At 35.5% G+C, this 11,929-nt stretch overlaps 1 protein-coding gene across 2 annotated transcripts in view; it reads left to right on the top strand.

The window, feature by feature from the left end:
- The first annotated feature begins 203 nt into the window (after nucleotides 1-203).
- Nucleotides 204-11,929, top strand: part of fer (fer (fps/fes related) tyrosine kinase) — a 130,308-nt gene continuing 118,582 nt past the window's right edge. The window contains exons 1-2 of one of the 2 annotated variants that reach the window (XM_088911989.1): nucleotides 204-477; nucleotides 1,816-1,902. The gene's annotated coding sequence lies outside the window, so the exon portion shown is untranslated. The remainder of the gene's footprint in view (nucleotides 478-1,815; nucleotides 1,903-11,929) is intronic. The other variant, XM_088911990.1, reaches the window with a different exon arrangement.

Below are 11,929 nucleotides of genomic sequence, written 5' to 3'. Positions count from 1 at the left end.
GGAATTTACAAAACATTAATCGAGTGCTTCTGAAGCTGACTTTACCACTGGACGTGATAGCATTGTAAGTGCTAGCCTTTCCAGTAGGGCTCTCCTTAGTGTTTCCTATGTCTATCCTATTGTGTAGTACTTCATCAGGCCGTGCTGTGAACGTCATTATCCTATGGAGAGAGGCTGAGCAATCCTTTAAGCGGAAACCCCTCCCGAATCCCGACTCTGGGACTTACCGAGCTGTAGAAAAGATATTAACCGAACACAACTAAGCCATCAGGAAACACGAACAAAACCCACTGCAAACAAAGGAATAGCAACAATACACGCTGTCACTGGAATTAACGTGTAGAAACTTTACGGCGTAATTTTTTTTTGCACGGCTGCTTATGATCTTTTAGCTAAAACGTCCATCCGACATAACTACAGAACGGGACTAACCGGGCAATGATTCCCTATACCTGAACTTCTTGCGGATCCTGAGTGGTAAGCATCGAAAAATATATTAATTTGAAACTGTTATTGTTCCTGTGCTGAAAGTTTAGGATTGTGCAACTGTTTATTTTTGTTAGCAGATTAAATAACTAGTTATTGGCTTTGGTAACTTTTTAAGCGTCAGTTGTTTCGACTTTTGCTAAAATAGACATACCGGTAAGAAACAAAGAAAAAAGAAGTGGTCGCTGTTTTGTGCGTCTACTGTACAATGCAACATTGTAATGAAACGCTCTAAACTGAAACACGTTCTGTAACACGTTTGGATAATGCCGTATTTTCATAAACAATCTATCCCCTACAAACAACTCAAAGAGAAAAGCAGGAGTATATTTGTTTTCCGTGGTCGAAAATATTACATCGAGGTGCGCTTGTTTGTTGCATAGGTGTCATTGGATTCTGTGATTTACTGAGTCTATCTCAGAATAAAAGGACCATAATTATGTAGTCGATCATTTAATTCTTTTTTTGTTCTTTAAACCTCCACAATATCATGGATTAGGAACGACACAAAGCTAAATTAAGAACAACCTTAATGCTTTTATAGCCTTAAAATGTAAGTGTTCTTTTCTCTAGTATGGACATCATCGTCAAATTTTGTTTTGTATAGTGAGTCGCCATGTTAAGGGGGAGGGGGGGCAGTTTGTTCAATTGTGTCTGAGGCGGATTCGGCTGCTGGTGCAGTGCTGGCCTGAGAGACTTTATCAGGAGGTCAATTAAGTCTGCGTCCCACCCACGTACTGTATGGGAAGCATTCCAATGCCAGAGAGGGATATCTGAAGGGGAGAGACAGGACGATCTAATTGTTTAAAGTGTATTTTTAAATTTAAATTTTTAAATATTTTGTCAGATTTTAAGATTTATGGAATTGTAGTAGATTAGCCACACATCCAGTTTTCTGTTCATTTAGGGATAGAGTTCTTAACTGATGATTTACCCAGTGAGCTTTGTTACACGTTCGTAAACCTTACACTAGGAAGCAACATTTGAATACCGTCAGTGAACACTTTTCGTCATGTGTTTAATCTGAAATACAGTTATGTTCAGTAATGAATAAGTACTGAGTTTTAATAATACATAGATCATTAAAATAAAAAAGAAAAAGTCATTCAGCTGTAAATATGTATACTCGCTGTAAACACCTTAAGAAGTGCACACAAAGTGAGCGTAACTTCTGACTATAAAAAATAGGAAGCTGTAAAACCATCCTATTACTCTTAAAAATAATTATGTAGGATTTTTAAAAAATATGTATTTATATGATGTGAGGTACGTGAGTTATTTTGCATATGATCATCAGCTTGAGTGTACACTGCATTTGCTATTTTTTAGATATGTAAGGCAGCTACAAAAGACTCGCCTTCTCTCCCATTGTTGCCTGTGCAAGAGAGGAAAAAATGAGGTTTCTGCATTTTACAGGTTGGTGTGTGTATGTGGGCGTGTAGCACAAAATTGTTTTATTTACCTCTATGAATATCATCTTTATGAATAATTATTTATATTTTAGTTATATAACCTGTATACTATCTCCTGCTGAAAGTAAAGTGGACCCTGGACCCTGGACCCCTGAAGTTCTGTTGGCATAGTGATCATCAAAAGAAATGTATTACTCTATTGATTAGCCCAGTTGATGGCAGATGTTAATCAGCATAATGCATTTATCTGTATCATGTCTTTAATAAACATCAGTGTGCCAGCTGTAAAAATGACAAGTTTTGATAATTACTCTTTAACTTCAGTACATAGTAAAGATATCTTTCTGACATTGGTTAATAACTTTTAATCATGTGCGTCTTGTTTCTGTCTCAGAAATTTATTTCTCTGTGGAATAACTGGCTGTGCCATGGTGCTAGTGAAATGGATTTTTAAGGTGATCTTGGAAAAGGCAGTGAATGTTTGGAAGTTATGGAGAAAACCAAAGGCGTTTTTCTGTATCGCAGTTGTCTTGATCCAGTGGCTCTTTGATCTTTGTATTTGCAACTGTTATTTTCTTAAACTGAAGGTGACTAGCCTTTTTATAAATTTCAGAGTTTAAAGGACATCAACAGCAAGCCTAGCTGGAGTCTAAACGGTTGTCTGTGTTTTTTACCTGGAGAAGGATTGACTGTCCCAAGCACTGTCCTGCCACTAGTTTGTGAGGGTGGTTCATGCTTTGCTGTATGTATATTAGTGATGAGCAACTCCAGACAAAATAAGATGAATTGCTGCATGATGAATTTGGTGTGCTACTTATTAACTACTTAGTAATGGGGGTGAGTTTCCCGAAAGCATCGTAGCGCTAAGAACATCATAAACTCGCTCTTAAGATCGGTCGTTAATTTACGAGTGTTTCCCAAAACCCATCGTAACCTAAGTAGCACGTTAAATCCTTCGTAATCTACGTGCTCCCCGACCCACTCGTTAATCACTAAGTGCTTCATAAACTGGCTACCTCTTGCGCCAACCTTAGCGACAGAGATCGCCAGACAGAGCACAGTCAATTCACGACATGGGAATTCTCTGGAAATATAGAATACTAAGATTTTATATTAAGGGTTTTGATATTTTGTTGTACTATGTAAGAGGAAATTTGAAAAAAGAACATTTATTTATACAGTAATTAGTTTATTAGTCATCTTGGGTAAATGTCATATTCATAAGTCAAATGTTTAAATAATACTCCCTCTTTTAGTACTTTTGAGGTGGGGTTTACATTGTATTTAAATTCCATAAAGAACATGAAAAATGCCAAAGCAAGGGAAACATTTGATATATGTAAAAATATAACTTGGTTACATAAATATTTACCTCATTACCGCTGGCAGTTAATTGTTTTTTGTTCTTTTATGTTTTCTTTCTTTTATCTGTATTTTCTCCTCTACTTGTATTTGTTTGGGAGCTGCGAGGGCACATGCCCAGAGAACCCCAATCTGTTACAATACACTTAATTAAAAAGAAAGGCTAAGTTTTATACTTGACTAGATGATATTATTTTCAGGATGAAATGCAGCAATGCATTATTTAACTTAAATCATTGGGCCTAACATTTATTTATAATGTAGCGCCACACAGGGTGCTTTAGCCATGCGCACGCAAGGCAGGCTGAGAACAGCACCTGGGGAATACCGGACTATATGGTGAGATGGAGGCTGAGATACAGTCTCTTCCCTTTGTGTGTATGTTAGTGTAGGTGCAGCGCTGTAACCCCTGTCCCTCTGTGTGTACCTGTCCCGATTCGAATTAATAAATGTGTTGTTCAACCCCATTCCCTGAGTCCCACGCCTGCTCCATTCTGTACCGAAACCTGCGGTCGATACAATATTTAAAGTTCGAATACTGTTTTATGTTCTGTCGTGATTGTTGACGGTAAAGCTTAGACTTACTTGTTTTAAAATGTGATTATAGATCCTGTATTTGTTGAGTGACACATGCCAAGCTTAGTAGTTAATTTTTCCATTGAGTTCCAATACACCAATAACTATAAATAACAACAGTTTTTTCTCATGAAACACTGTGATTCTTAACAATGGCAGCGTGCCAAAAAATATAATATAAATCAAAGACGTCGTGCAGGACGCATACGTACGTACATCGTAAAGTCGCTTGTTAGTCTCTAAGATTAATCGTTTTTGGGAAACTCACCCCGGATTGGTTGTTTGACTTGTTTAGATTAAATCAATTATGTATTGAAGAATTAAAATCTAATCAAAATCCAAGCTAACAGCAGCCATTTGTGGACTGGATTTGAATCTTTTGCTTCATCTTGTAACATCTCTTGAATATTTTATTGTTATAACATAATCACGTTATTTGAAATTTTACATGAATCTGACAGCTTTCAATAGGGATGACCTCTGCTTGCATCAGAATTTGTGCTTTTGGCCTTCCTTGTACCTTTAGTGTATGCTATTGTTCTCTTTCGTAATCCTTTCCATTCCACCCTTCACTGTTTCCTTCATTATTGACATGTTTTCTGTGTTGGTCATATGAATTCCATCATATGTAAAGTGCCATAAGTCACAAGCATTGCAAGTCACCTGAGTCCTCTGTCCTATCCTGACTTTAGCTTGGACTTCCTAATTTTATTCAGAAAATCCATCAGGGTTGTGTTTACCATACCTCTCAACAACCTTGAGTCTAGATCCTGGGGCAGCCTTTACAGTTCACTCTTAACTTAACCGAGAAAACAAAATATTAAGTATTTATTATTGATCTGCGTATAATTATGACTTTTATGGAACTGATACAGTGGCAAAGGAATGAAGGGCTTTATAATTTACAAGAGATAGCGACAATGTTTTGGTTACAGCTGTGGAAGCGAAGAGTTATTAAAAAATTGTATTAAATAAAATAGGAAAGTGCCAGCTATAATCAGTGATACAATAAAAGGAAAAGAAATAACACAAGAGAAGGCTCATTTTTATTAAATCACAGCACAGTTTGGAAGACAATATACTCACCAGTATTGGGCCAGTTTACCTTTTCTTTATTTGCAGTCCAGTTTTTGTCTCTAAAAATTAAATATATATACAATAACTGTTCATATCCAGACGTCGCACCTAACTAAAAATTAAATTGATAAAAAAACTGAACTAATCACATACACATTCACATTGCAACCCATATTTTGTATTATAATACCCTTTTAATCTCCTACTATTTTCCTTTCCGTTAGCACTTTAGGATAATTTGTATTTTTGTTTATTAGCATGCCTTCTATAAAAAGGCAGAATGAACATTTATTGACAATGAGTGATACACTTAATATTGAAGAACTGAAGATCTACAGCTTAAGTTAAAAAGACATTGTTACTCATTCGAGATGGAGGAAAAAGAGCTTTCAGCTCAAAGAAATGACCTTTAGAGCTGGAGGGGTTAATAATGAATAAGGAAATTCCTTTGAAAGGCAGTTTTAGATGTGGTATTCAATCTGAAGTACCCCCACACAGTCATTTTGCAGCTCACAGCAAATCGTTTTTGAGCTTAACTCCCACTGATGTGTTTCATCGTCCCCTCAGCTGTGTGGTAGATTGAGAAAATTATAGAAAAGTTTTGGCTGACAAAACTGACAACATAAAACACTTTGGGAGCATCATATCTATGAGATTCTTAGTGACTAAGAAAAACAGCTTCATATTATGTATAAATCCTGATAGAGCTGACCATCTTCAATAACTAAAATTTAACAACAGCATTAAGAAATGTACAATTTCTCCTGTTTGATTTTGTGCTGGCTTGAAATTAAATTTAGGATCATTCAAGATTGAAAGCATGAGAGACTTCTTTTCTTAGAAATCTGGTGGAGTTTGGAACAAAACCCCTAATTATATTGCTGACCCACTGGAATCATTTAAGAAATTATTTGATATAATTCTTGGATCTTTAGACGACTAAGAACCTAACAAGCAACTGGAACAGATGTCTTAGTCTTGTTTGTGACCTTTCTTAGAATGTTAGGATGAGTTCTCATTAATGGTACTACCTTTTGAAATGAGTAATTTTCTGTTTCAACAAATTATTTCACTCTGGTTTATGAGGCAAGTGGGGATCCTGTTCCTAGATGTTTAATTGATCATTTTTTGTCAAGCTGTTAAATGTGAATTTAATTTTCAAGGTTTCAATAGATGACTATGTAATGTACCTGCACATTTGTGTCTCTTAACCTATAAAACCTTGGTTTAGCTTGCTGAATTGATATCACTGCTGTGATCTGCGACTATCCCCTAAAACCGGAAGAGAGACATGTTGTAGATTTAGCAATAGTTTTACTGCTGTTGAATGATGCTTCTCTACAGTCACTTAGTTGACCAGTGCTAAGTATTAATGTAAGAACAAAACTCTAACAACCTTTGTAGTCTTGAGGAGTTTGTGTGCAAATGTGATGCAAGTACTAAGTCTTCTGAGAAGTGTTGACAGACTGACCCAAAAAGTTCACACGTAGCAAAACCTCAAGGGCACAGGTGGAAATATGTGAAAATGCTTATAAGTGTATAAATAGGAGACATTTTTTACCTAAAAGGGTTGGTGCCTCTGGAAGAAATTGTACAGTACTGCTGATTTTATTACAAATAAAATTAAGCTAAAAAGAATAAAAGATGATAAATTCAGTCTACGTTTTTAATTCTTACACCTCTGCTACATTTTTAAAAATTAATGTGATGTGTTCGTGATGGTTGTTTGTTTAAATTAAGAGTGGAAGAGAGAATTGTCATATCATGAGGTATGTTTTTATTAATTTGTTCATTTGAAAATGGCATCAGAGTATGTTTGAATTATCTTGGTTTTTATATTAGGTGTTTTATAAAGCATGCAAGTTCAAAATTAAAGTTCTACAATGAAGCTTAAAAATTATAAACATACTTTTTTTACAGTTTTCCACTATTGGTAATTCCACATTTATTCTTGAAGTTTAAAGTAGATTCAGATCTCTAAAAAATTGATTCAAAATTATTCTTCTCTTGTGTTGGCTCTTTGCTGTTTAGAGTAATAAACAGAAGGTATGTCATTAGTTCAGGCTCACAACTTCTAAAAAGCTGATATGGAGCTATTCATCATTTACACCTGGTGGCCATTGTTTGCAATCCAAAAAAAAATAAAAATATTTTCCTTTAGGACTTCTGGGGTTATTCAGTGTTGATTTGTTTTTTATGTTTTTCCATAATTTGTTCCAACAATAATAAATATCTAAAACATCAGGATTGTCTGTTTTTGTTTTTAGTTTGTTTGGTTGGCCTTTTGTTATACGGTAGTTACATTTCTCAATATGCAGACACAAGAAAAGTGGAAAAATATCTGATTGTAAAGCTAGATGTGAAGTTACTACTTTTTATTTCATCTGTAATACGTACAGACAGCATTCACTATTCCTAATCTGTGGGATTACAGCCAATTTATGTCTCCTGATGTATTAGGGAATTTTTGCCTCTCAGTTTTCTGGGTTAATTTAGCTGAGCTTTGAGAATAGTGAAGACTTTCAGATATCCTGTGATCCAGTGGGCTTGCAATATGTTGATTCACCTTCTGTATTAGTGGTGCACATGGTGATCATTGGTTTAAGCGGGCAGAAGCCCCTCTTGAATCATATTGTATCAGGCAGAAGATACAGTTTGTGCACAGATTACCAACAGTCATCATTTGTGGTCCAAATTGCACCCCGCTTCACAACAGAAGGACTGCTTTAATTGACCAGGGCTTGCAGTTGCTGATAATTCCTGTGTCAGTAAGTGCTACTGCAGTGCACAAAACTTTTAAGAGCTGTGAAAATGTGTACTTATCAGAACAAATAACAGTATTGCTAAAGGCAGGAGGTTAACTCTGTCATTAGAGTTGGCAGTTTCAGCCTACTTTTAAAATAGCTTGGAATTAGGAGTGATTCATGTAATGGATCCATGTTTGATGGTTATCATAAACATCAGCACAAGTTCTGCTTCATCAGTAGAAGACTGTCAAGAGTTGTTTTCAACACGTTTTTACACCACAAAGTGTCATTCGGTTCATATATCGTAAACACCCTGAATGTCCTTTGCACTTACTTCTGAAAGCATGTCTGTGGCTAACAATGTGATCGTTTTAAAACAGTACCCATATTCATAATTCATTTGTTTGTGTTACTTGCTGTCTTAGGCTCAACCTTTCTCCGGCCTTTACCTGTTGAATTAGTTGAAGTTACATCACAAGCAGATGACTGGAATGGCCCATTCAAATCTCAGGGTACATTAACTGATCAAGTCTCTCCTTTGTACTTGTAAACTGTGAGTGAAGGACATCTTTTCCAACAGTGGGATATTTTAACAACTCTATAATTTCCATTAGATCATTTTAGAAGATAATGGAGTCTGTGATGAAAATAATAATAAAAAAGGCTGAGTGCACAGGCTTAAAGGGCTATTGACATAAAATGTCTCACCAGATGACATAGTGAGTAAAAGAAAAACTCCAAAGTGAGGTTGGATGTTTCTCTGGCTTTCACAGCTTTGTAATTAGCTGTACATTCTTTTTTGTGTGAGTTGCAGTTTTTTGGTAATTTTTCTTTTACCGTGGTGTTGCATTTTGTTGATTTTAGAATGAATATACATTTCATAAATCCACCACTCCATTTTTTCTTTGTATGTTGACCATGGGCTTTATTTTTTTAGTTCTGGCTCTTCGGTTTTAATTATTGTAAAAAAAATAAATAAAGTTGGACTCTTGACTTACTCAGCCAGAATGGATCTTTGCTTAGAGCAGAGGCTGAGCCCTTTGATCCAGCTGTCACCTATTCATACCTGGACTGTGACATAACTGTGGTGGGGATTTTTTTAAGTTGCAGCACATAATTGTCTGCGTTCCAGTAGGGTTGAATGGAATTGAGTCAAGCACTAATTTGTTTGTGAATGGCACTGTGGAGCTTAGGAGTTGTAGCCGTAAAATTAGTGGTTCCTAATCAGGTGGGCATAAAACAAAACAAAAAAATACTTGTCAAATTCCAGATGTTTTTAAAATATGCATCCATGTCTGGATAGAATTGAAACTCACGTATCTCTCTCTCACCATACACCATGAATCAGAAACTAGTCAAGAAAAAAATAGTTATTCCATACATAATTATGTCCAGCTTCTTCTCTGCTTCAAGGCATATCCTGAGTAATGCATGTGTGCATCAAAACTGACTGACCAGTGTACCAGTTTTCTTTCTGGTACTGTTTCTTGGATTTAAAAGAAAATAAAATTCATTACATTTCAATGGAATATGTTTTGTTATGATGTACCATGAAAGTGCATGTATATCTGTTGAAGAAAGCTTAAACACCTACAACACTAAGGATAGAATTTGATATCTAAATTTCACAAACAGGTGGGTTAACAATAACAAAACATCACAGTTATCATTTGATAAGGGTAATATGTAATTGATGATAAATACTTTATGGTCACTGTTACTATAAAACTAAGATTAAGGATGTAGATATAAGAGTATTGTTAACTCTCTACTACACTGGTGGATGAAGTGGGTCCCCTCCTATGTGAACACGCTTTGGAATCTGTTATGAAAAGCGCTGTAGTATACAAATGCAAGGAATCATTTATTATTTTTCTTTTTGACCTTTGTATTTTTATAGCGAGGAGATGGTTAGCAGAAGGATACTGCAACCTGCCAGGAGTAAATTGAAAGCACCCTCTCCAGACATTCATCAGACATTTTTAATTTTTTAGAAACAGAGATGCAGAATATGATAAAGCAAACAAATGGCCCTGAGCATAGATTCTAATAAGGAAATAGAGTGGCTGGCGTGCTCTGTAGCTTTATATGTCTCCTTCCATGTCTATTTTAATGCAAGTGTGTTAGAAATTCTTGTGTGTAGGAAAGTCTGAAATTATGGTATTATTGAAATGCCACTAGAATAGATTGTCTGAATGGTTGAGCATAACCTGCTTGGTGACTTTAAAGGTTTGGTTGCCTATTCTTATTCAGTAAAAATGGCCTTATTTCCTCCTGAGTTGTGTTCTGCTTACATACAGTATGTTTATTTTTCATGTTTCACTTCTGTTACAAAATCATTTATAATAAACAAAAGGAAGTAACGTTTCTGCATTTAGATAAATATTTGGAATTTTAAAAGTCTGGTCATGTTGAAATAATGGCAACCTTGGGCTTGATACAACAGGGTCACACATTAAAGACTTGTATAAGGTCATCAAATCATTTTAGGAAATAGCTGTTGCTCTATTTAGGACATTGTGAGATAAAGGGATCAAATCTGTTTATTGAGTTATTTGATATTTATCATGGTGTTAATAATGATAACGCATAATGATGACAATAATGATGATAATGATGACGCAGATTCATATTGTGTCCTATTTTCAAAGTCATTTTGCTTTCATGTGGTGGTGTTTTACGTTGATTTCATACATTCGCAGAGGACTCTTTGAATAGTTTTGTGAGAGTACATATTGGACAAAAGCCCCTTTCAGTTGTGCAGAATGCTGCTTATAAGTCGTTTATGCTTTGTGTACTAAATCATCCCTTCATTTTTGTACAGTGTAGCTTTCTCTCAAACTAGATGATACATGAAGTATGAGGCTGTAAAAAGTTTTTTCCAAACAATTCTATAGAGAAGGATGATATTTGCCACTGAAAAATGAAATTAAAATTAAAACTTTTTTGGATTGGAAAAAGTTAAGTAGTTTGTGATAGTCATTGCAAGGGAGGTCAGGATTTGTAAAAAAAATACTGAAGGCCCAATACTGTTTACAACTTCCCTTTCCTCAAACCCATTTTCTGGGAAAGAGAGCAGTAACTGATAGAATGTTTCAATTGATCAACTAAAGCAAACTCAGAAATATGGACAATGAAGATGTGATATGCCTAAACAAACTAAAATTTAAGATGAAGTAGTTCAGGTGGGTAGCTGCATCAGCATGCATAGGCTACAAAATACAAGTAATAGGTTTATTCCGTGCTAAAAAGAGAAGAAAGAAAACAATGTTTCAGCAGTGGAGCCTTCTGTAGGTGTGAGAAAGACAGGGCAGTAAGCAAAGGTAATGTAGCGGGAGAACAAAAGGTGGGAGAGAGAAGGAGCAGGAGGCGAGAGCAGGGGAACAGAGTGGCCAATCAGGTAGTGTGAAGACAGGATAGGTGAAGTTAGGTGTGAAATGAAACCTATAATAAATACAGAGAATTTAGAAGAAAATTAGTCTGTCGTTGAGAGAAGGGGAAAGATGTGATCCTAGCTGCAGGATAATTTTAGTTTCTGTAGTCTTTCTGATGTAGGAGTTAGGAAAACCATCTTTGAGAACACGGACAAGAGATTAGTGTGATCATGGCCGTGAGAGGTGAAAATTTAAGACCCATTACTTTGTGTCTGCAACATACTGACAGATCTAAAACTGACTTAAGCTAACAGTGGATGGGTACACAATTCCTAGCTGGAATAATTTTCTAGCAATTCCTAGCATATCATATAAAATGCATTATTTTTTAATTCAAAGTTTGATTAACGCACAGATGTAAAATTCTGAACTGTCTGTAATGCTAATTTGTTATAAGATGATTTTCATACAGTTCATACTATTTGACAAAATCAACGCCGTGCTCCTAGGAATCCACAATGAAGCATGAACCAGAGCACACAAATGGAATCTATAGGGAAATGCATTTAAAACTGAGAACAGGCTGCACTGTCTTTAAACAAAGGGATGTGGAAGTCTGAAACAAGGCTTATACCCTGTTTTCTTTCAAGAAGTGGCTGTATGAAATCCTCAGCTTAATTATGTGCTAAAAATTAAATGTTAGATGAATAAAATTACCTCCTCTCATTTCTAAACATTGTTTCCTGGTGCTAAAAATCAAGACTTTGTATATAAATTATCCATATATTAGAATATTAGAATATATTTGTCACAGTGCATTTTAAATCTTTTACTGAATATTATTGCTTATGTTCACCCCGACAAAGGAAGATAATTGAATGATATTTTGAGCCAG

Source organism: Atractosteus spatula, chromosome 3, assembly GCF_055471065.1.
Source record: "Atractosteus spatula isolate fAtrSpa1 chromosome 3, fAtrSpa1.hap1, whole genome shotgun sequence".
Taxonomy (NCBI): Eukaryota; Metazoa; Chordata; class Actinopteri; order Semionotiformes; family Lepisosteidae; genus Atractosteus; species Atractosteus spatula.
The sequence above is the reverse complement of the archived record's forward strand: the minus strand, read 5'-3'. Positions and strand labels throughout refer to the sequence as shown.